Source organism: Capricornis sumatraensis, chromosome 7 (assembly GCF_032405125.1).
Source record: "Capricornis sumatraensis isolate serow.1 chromosome 7, serow.2, whole genome shotgun sequence".
Classification (NCBI taxonomy): Eukaryota; Metazoa; Chordata; class Mammalia; order Artiodactyla; family Bovidae; genus Capricornis; species Capricornis sumatraensis.
Window position 1 is genome coordinate 8542575 of NC_091075.1, and position 9149 is coordinate 8551723.

Here is a 9149-nt window from a genome sequence, read left to right on the forward strand (position 1 = left end):
CCACACCTATATAAAAATGATATAACAAATCCTGCTTACGTGATATATGACGTCTCCCAGTCATCCATGGAGCATATACTGTATACACATTTAATTTGAGTCCTTCTGTTCTCCAGAAAATCATTGTTGTCTCTTTTCCTTTAGTAAGGATTTTATTTGTGCAGAAGTTTGGGTCTTTATGGAATACTAGTAGTATTCAGGAGAGTGAACACTGAAGTTCATGTTTCCATATCCACTTACATATCTGCTGGGATCAGCATGTTCACAAGAAGGGGAATTGAGGGGCGGCAGGAAGTGGAGGTGGGGAAGTTAGGAGACTTGTCTCAATGGTTTCTATCTAAATTACAAATCACAGGTCAATGAAAATAAGAACTTTTTCAAAAGATGATTTTCATGCGTTAAAAGAATGGCAGTTGTTTAACTGGCAAACATATTAATAAATTTGTGGAAGTAATTGGGGGTGGGTTACTCTTGCCTGGAAAATCCCATGGACGGAGGAGCCTGGTGGGCTGCAGTCCATGGGGTCGCTGAGGGTCAGACAGGACTGAGCGACTTCACTTTCACTTTTCACGTTCATGCATTGGAGAAAGAAATGGCAACCCACTCCAGTGTCCTTGCCTGGAGAATCCCAGGGACGGGGGAGCCTGGTGGGCTGCCGTCCATGGGGTCGCACAGAGTCAGACACGACTGAAGGGACTTAGCAGCAGCAGCAGCAGGGCACTAAAAGATGGTTCCCCGAACCTCTTTTTGGCATAGCCACTATTCATATGCTACTTTATACATTAAACCACATGATCCCTTCACTGAAGAATGTAAATAAAATTTGAATTTTAAATTAGCATTGAGAAATAGGAGGATTTTCTTCTTTCTTTTTCCTACTTTTTTCAAGGACATATTCGTTGACCCTGCTATGTATTCTGGGTAATAAGAAGATACCAGAGATTTCAGGGTAGAAAGTATATGCCTAGCCCTAATTTCAGGGCTTCCCAGGTGGCACCCATGGTAAAGAACCCGCCTACCAATGCAGGAGACTTAATGAAATGTGGGTTTAATCCCTGGGTCGGGAAGATCCCCTGGAGAAGGGCATAGCAACCCACTCCAGTATTTTTCCCTGGAGCATCTGTGGACAGAGGAGCCTGGCAGTCTGTATAGTCCATGGACTCACAAAAAGTCGGACACGACTGAGTGACTAAGCACGGACTCCCTACAGCACGGTAGTGATGTCACTTTGTCAACAGCTGATTGGGTCAGTCTGCCTCAGGGCACTACATCCCCAAGACTGGAGACCCTCATTGTTCTTCCCCTCAGCACTTAATGCATTGTTTCTTCCTTTAGAAACTCAGATTTCTTTCTCTGAGAAGTAATACAGAGTGTGCTGAATTATGGCTCTTTCAAACTGGAGCTTGGTCTATTTTTTCTTCTTTAATTCCTGGAGAATAATTGGGGGAGAAATTGTTTAATTCCTAATGTAATTTTGGCCTCCATTTAATAGAATTGACATTTGAAATTTTTGCACTGAAAAAATTGTTATACAGTTATTTTACCTTTATTTTGAGAAGACTAGAATTCTATTGGATTGAAAATTATGGGTAAAATTGGGGAATAAAGGATGTATTAATCAGGAATTAAATCCCTAACATAGTTTATGTTAGATACTATAGATTCTACAAGAGAAAAAATTCTCCTTCACCTTATACAGAAATGAATGAAATCATGTATGTGAGGGATCATTTTTGTGGCTCACAGCTTTGGAGCCTGTGGAGCCAGAATGGAGAAATGAAGTGAACGTGCTTTGATGTCTAAATTCTGTTGATAATTTAAGCAAAAATAACAGTAGAGTGAGCTGTGGAAATAGCAGTAGAAGAGAGTGGATGTTTCAAGAAAAACATTCACACATTTGTTTAACATTGAACTGGTCAAACAAAATAAAATTGTGAACCATTTTCTTCTAAGGGAAAAAAAAGGATGTTTACGTTCTTCATTTTTCTTTTTATCTGAGTCCAACTATGGAGAATCTAAAGTAAGGCTGGGTGGGCCTCCCAATAATTCTCCCTCAGAGAAGCCTTCAGTGAGAAATTAGAAAAACCAATAGCAGGGAAAGGAAGCTGTTTTAGTGAGAATGTGGATAGCTGGGGAGAAGGGGAGAAAAATGTAAAATAAAGTCAAAAAGGGTAATCTCTCCAAAAATCTAAATTCTTTTTCTTTTGCTAGCTATTTGACTAGCATCAAATGACTCAACTCTAATAAATTTAAGGCAGTAGCTTTTAATCAGGCGTAAGCATCAGAGTTACTCACAGAGCTGTTTCATAACACAGTTGTCACCCTAGGCTTTCTAAAACAGAAACCCTGCAAGTAGGACCTGGGCAGAGATCTTTTTTAAAAAGTCCCAAGTTACTCTGAGGGACACCTCAGCTTGGAAACTACTTTTCTCATGCAGTCCACCTTTCCCCCAGGTCTCACCACTCTGTGCTTACAAGCAGAGTCACGGTAACAACCCATCGCCCTCCGTATGCACTTGAGGGCTTCATCCACCCATCTCCATAGTCCCCAAAAGCATAGCACAAGAGAGCACTCCTCCGAGATTTTTCTGCCTGTCATCCCCTGCTTCAGTCCTGGCTAGGAGAGCCACTTGAGAGGGGTACTTAACACTGGCTCCCTACTTGCTGTGCTGATTCCTGTTCTGGTACTCACAAAGTAAAACCCCTTAATCCCAAACGGATTTTGTTATCTCAGAACAAGGCTGTGTTATGCCTAGATGTGGTGAAAGGATGCTCCTTCACAGTGCAGAGGCACCATCTCCTAAAAGACTGAGACCTAATCACAAAACCAGGGAACTCATCCCCTCCCCTGAAAGCTCACCACTACATTAATAAAGAACTTTTTACAGCAGTTTCTTCTACAACTAAGTCATGTTCAGATATCAAGAAAAATTACACAGCATAGCAAGTGGCAAAAAGACCCCTACAGTTTGAAGAGATAGGACAAGTATCAAAACCAAATATGGCAGGGATATTGGAATTATCAGACCAGGAATGTAAAACACCGATGAGTAATGTGCTAGGGGCTGTAATGAATAAAGTAGACAGCATGCAAGAACAGATGAGCAATCCTCAAAAAAACAAAACCAAGAAAAGGAAGACCGAACGAGACAGAACAGAGTATCCAAGGACTTAGGACAACTACAAAAAGTGTAATGTATGCACTATGGGAAGGAGAGGGAAGAACGGAACAGAGGACATATTTGGAATAATAATGACTAGACATTTGCCCAAGTTAATGTAATGTGCCAAGACAGATTTAGGAAGCTCAGAGAATAAGCAGGATAAATGCCAAAAACAAAAATGCTATACATTTGCAAGTTATGAAAAACCATAGATGAAGAAAAAATCCTGAACAAAAGCCAGGGGGAGCACCTTATTTATAGAGAAATAAAGATAAGAATCAAAGCTGATTTTTTAGAACCCATGCAAGAAAGAGAATAGTTAGCAGAATATTTAGTGCTGAGAGAAAATGACGTTATTCTCTCAGCTCCCTCCTGCTTCGTCACTGTGGCCTCTAAGCCACATAGTAGGTGCCTCAGGGCCTGTGGGAACAGGTCCGTCTTGCAGCCCATGTCTCCATCAGGGTTCCAACTAACTCTGTGCTACCCTTTAATAGGAGAAACAGCCTTCTGTCCACTCACATCCCTCTCCATTTCTCTCTTCAGACACCCTCCTCTCTGAAGATACTTTCCTTCTATGTAAACTACTGCGCCGAAAACAGCCTCTTTGAACTTTCAGCTGCAACTTTTCGTTAGACACATATCAAAATTCCAAATCCCAGTTTAGGTTGAGATGAGATCCCCATTACACCAGTAATTCTTCTACAACAGTATCCTTTCTCTCAGGTTACCTAACATCTAGCTAAGTCCAAGGGGGTCACAAGGTATTAGATCATGTAAGTTGATAAATCTCTGCAGTTACCCAGAAAATGCAGTTAACATCTGCATTTTAAACCCAAGGGCCAAGTGCCTTTGGGATTGACCTACAGATAAGGGGAGGGGAAAAGATTGAGAGGACATTGGGTAGAAAATGTATTCTCAGATCTCCAGTCTTAAAAGCTGTTTGAAAAAGTTTTTTAAAAAATAATACAAATGACCTTATTTACAAAACAGAAGTAGACTCACAGACATAGGAAACAAACTTATGATTACCAAAAGGGAAAGCCAGGCATGGATAAATTAGGATTTGGGATAAACAGATACTTCTACATATAAAAGAGATAAACAAACAAATGCCTACTGTATGGCTCAGGGAACTATATTCAATATCTTGTAATAACCTATAATGAAACAGAATCTGAAAAAAGTCTATATGTATATTTGAATCACTTTGCTGTATACCCAAAAGACTGTACATCAACTACAATTAAGAAATAATAAATTATAGAAATGGAAAAATTTATTTAAAAATAAAAAACAACAAAATGTTCCCTGAATCATGCCGTCAGTTCCTGATCTTCTGGCCTCCTGCATCCCTTCTCTGCGCCCTGCTTTACCTGCACTTCCCAAATCTTCTTGTCGGGGTCTTTCATCCTTCCTGGTGTCTCCACCATCCAGCCAGTTGCTCAAGCTGAACACAAGGCCCCAAATCTGGCTCTTCCTTCTCCTTTCTCTCACCTCCCATGACAAATCTGTCGTCAAGCTCTGAATTTCTATTGATTCTGTCGTCTCTTTTTCTCCATCCCACCATCTCTAATCCAAACTTGACTTCATGAGACTAACGCAATACACCCCAACTGATGTTCCTCAGGTTTACTTCTGTACCCTGAAATATTTTCTGTGGTACAAGTGGAGCAATTTCTTTAAATGTCTGCTTCCCTCCCTATTAAAAATCTTAATATCTCCCTAAATCCTTTGAATGTCAGATTCTTATATCAAGGATAGTGATTTCTATCCTGATGATTATAATATGTTGAGACAATGTAAAGTATATGGATAGAGAACATGTATATAAAAAGCCTCATACGTTACTTGGCATGTGTCAGAGTTCTTATTTTTGCTTTTTAATGTAGTTGAGGACTTTAGACTGAATGGAAAAACAAAAGTCATTTTTAGCCCTAAACCTCTATGTTACTAAAAGAAGCTGGAATGTACCTAAATTTTAAATTTGATGGCATACTCTTGAGATTTTCTCTTGGTAATAAAACACTGAACCTGATGGACACTGGTATGACTCACACTAGGCCACGTCCAGGCTTATAGCAATCACTCTACGTTACACTTCCCCAGCCCCAGCTCTGTCATCCTTTCTCTGCTTGGTCATAGGCTGCTGAAGCACTGCCTAGGCTAGGGAGTCAAAAGAAAAGAGTCGGAGCTTCAAATAAGTCAAGTCTTAAACCGAAATAAGAGATTTAATATAAGCACTACTCATCTTTGTCTCAAGTGGGCAGAGGTTAGGAGGGACAAGTTTCCAAAAGTGAAAGTGAGGGGTCATATTTTTCAAGTTAACCCTGAAGAAAGGAGACAGGAACAATCAGAGGGGCATAACAGATGGTCTTCTGAGAAAGATTATACTTTATAACTTCATTGAACTAAGTTGAATTTAACCCCTGCCCTGGCTCCCTGGTTGTCCTCCACAGGAATCCAGACACTGGAGAATGAGAAACTTGTAGTATTTCCTCTTGTTCCTAGAACTATTTTATGTCTTCTGAACCTGTATGTATTAATATATGGTAGCTGGTGATGGGTTGGCTTGTAAGTGTTGAGTAACTACTGGGCAAAGGAGATGGATAAAGAATACAGAATACAGAAGGAAAATGGTGTTTCTTAGAACCTTAAGATTCAAAATACACAGTATCTTCTTCCAAATGCATAAGTCTGCGTTCTACTCTTTCCTGGATTTTCTTTTACAGATGCTAAACTCCTGCTTCATCAGCCCATTCTTGAAAGAGATCTCTTGGATCCATGACCTATCACATACTCAGTCACTCCTGGAATTTCCACAGATTTGGGAATTTCCTTTTCAGTCTGTCATAGATACACATGTTTTTCAATGAATGAAGCATGAGTTTATTTGCTTAAGATAAATAAATAAATGAATAACTAAAGTTTGAGAATTCCCCACAAAGTTGGTTCTTACAGCTTGAATCTCAGAGTCTTCATCTGTAAGTTGTGGGTAGAATGCCTACGTTGTTGGCTGTTACAAGAAACTGAGAGTTATAAATTAAAAACCTTGTACTCTGTTTGGCATAGAGTAGGCAGTTATCTTTTCCCTTAATGAAGCTCCGTGACATCCCAAATTTGGAAATTTGCACACAAATCCCAAGAATTAACATCATAAGAATTTTTCAAATAATTCATAGCTCATGGTCACAGTATACATGGTTAAAAATGTCAAATAATTGATGACATCCATTAGACTCCCAAGGACATATTTGGCTTTCGATTATGAATTCCAGTACTTGAAAACCTTGGGGGAAAGTCTTCTGTAATAGGGTATGTCAAATACAAGCTCTGTTTTTGCTTATTTATACTAAATAGCCTCTAACCTCTAGTCCACTATGCTGTACAAGATTTATTTACAAAGTCTTCAGCCAGGGCTAGAGTTCCATGAGTTCTAAGTATACATGAACTTCCCTCTAGCAAATTATTTTGGGTCATGCTTCTCTGATGTGACTTTGATTTCCATATGTTTGTTCGCTTATGTTTAAAGACTGCATAGTTATGAACAGTTTTCTTCCAGTGAGAGCTATTTTTTCAAGAATATACTATTTAGAACAAAAAATAAGTTTATTGAATACATTCCCACTTGGGTTATAAATTAAATTCTGTAGACAGTGACAGGATCCTTACATCTTAAGCAAGACAGGAAGTTATATTATTTTCAAAATGTTTAGTGAATTCAGTTGACCCATATTTTGAAAAGCATACAAATTTCTCTCTGTGGAATAGTATGAATCTCACCCAAACTCACACTTACCTAAATTTTTTAAATGTAGAAAAATTCAGATACCTTTTGCTAAGTAAATTACATACTATTCTTCAAGATAATTGTCATAGGACTGCTTTAGTTGGCTGACCTGTGTTCTCACCAAGATATAATATTTTTTAAAAAGAAATTGTTTTTATATGAGGAATGGGGAAAGGAATTATGAGAATACAAAAATCCTCACCCACATCTTCATTATTTAATCAGGTTTTTCATCACATTAGCAAAACTGTAAAGCAAGGTAAGCATATTTGAAAGTGACATTCATTCTTATAACTCATTTTGATACTATTCATTATAGAGTACTTCATAAAATTCTTTCCTAAATGATATATTCATAAATGAAACTTCATGCAGTGAAAAAGCTACCTTCTACAGAAATCTGACTCAATTAGATTTAGTGATAAGCTGAGATATGGCTTATCTGAGACTGTTAGGTGTGTTTAATGATAATATAATCATAAGCACCTGTAGGACACGCTGAAGTGCCTTTACATATACTATCACTTATCATTTAATCACAAATAGTTACAGAAAAATTTGGGGGGGTGGTCAAAATGTAGAAAAAAAACTAAACCTAAACTTATATCTCAAACATCTTTTATTAGTATTTTACTGATAAGGAAATAGAGCACTTAACCAGAAAAAATAAATACAGGCTGTGAACAAATAGTTCAGACAAATGTTTTTTCATTTAAATATAAAAATGCATATACCATGACTACTGTCAATCCTATTAAATTTAGTCTTTTGAATATATAACTATTAATACATTATAACTTAAATGGGTTCAATAAGGGTATTGACCAGACACAGCAAAACTTAGGGACTAGACCCTGACATGCTAAAGCTAGGTTAGGAATGTAACAAAGAAGGAGCCAAAATCCAGAAAAGAAATAGACTGTGCAAAATAGTCATTGTTCTTAAGAATTACAAAGGAGTTATAGTTGGGGAAACCAAATATGTATAATAGAACCATAGTCTAGCTGGTAATGAGAGGCTGATCCAAGAGGGCAACAAACAGATCCAACTGGAATGGAAAGTCCTTGGATTACTGGGTGTGGAGCTGGAGTGTGAACCATATGCCCTCGTGGGTCAGCTGGTATGCAGGTACAGAGGGTGGGCCTTTCTTAAAGGTGTGTGTTCTAGTCTTATTAGTCTTAAATGTGTGGTTATGAAACAGTAGGAATAGTGATGCAGTTGCTGATTTCTTATTGATTTGGAATATTATTCAAACCAAATATTTAGCAATCAGTTTCTATAATTAACTTTTATAAGTTATTATAGAAATGAGAATGATTATTAAATATCTATGAAATTCTAAGTAAGATTACTTTTAGGTCATTTTGAAGAGGTTGAAGCTTAAATCCTTCATCCTGATCAATAAGAAAAAAAAATATTTCATAAAAGCTTTAGGCTTAGCACTTTGACGTGATAGACACCAAAAATTATTTGTTAATTTAACATGAATTATTTCTAATTGGTTGAAATTTGAAGTGAGTCTTTTAATATTAATAGTCTTATCCTAGCCTTTTTAGGAAGTAAAAACCAATACTGCAATTCAATATGATTTTTTTTTTCCTTTTTACCTTTGTGATTGTATAATTCCAGCAAAGCCATTTACAGGCTTCTGAATTTTTATTTTAATTATATATATAGGGTCTTTTTTGACTGAAAACTGTACTTAATTGTCCCCCCTTTTGTTTTCACAGAGGATGTTTCTGCCTAATGTTAGTTTTGATCTCTAATACAGACATTGTTCTGGAAAATGTTCTGAGATATTTTTTGTGTCTCATGAGGTTAAGGGAAGGGAGTCTATTAGAGGATGCTGGTTGATGCAGGAAAAGTAAGACAGGAGCTCAAAGATAAGTTTCCAAAATGCATACCTCCACTGACTCAATGTTAATTTGATTCATAAAATCAAACTCTAAAACTGTTGGTAAGAAGAGAAACTAAAGAGCAGGCAAAGGAACAGAATTATGCCAAGGACTCAAGGGAAATTTCAGGAATAAAAAATAATATCTAGGAGCCTAAATAAAAAGTCAAAAGCTGTACTTTATTGCATTTTGTCATCAGTGTGTGCCTTGAATTAAATATTTGAAATAGCATTTTATTCAGAAACAAGAATATAAATTAAAAAGTGAAATTAAAATGTCTGCAACTAATACCAATGTAGAAAAC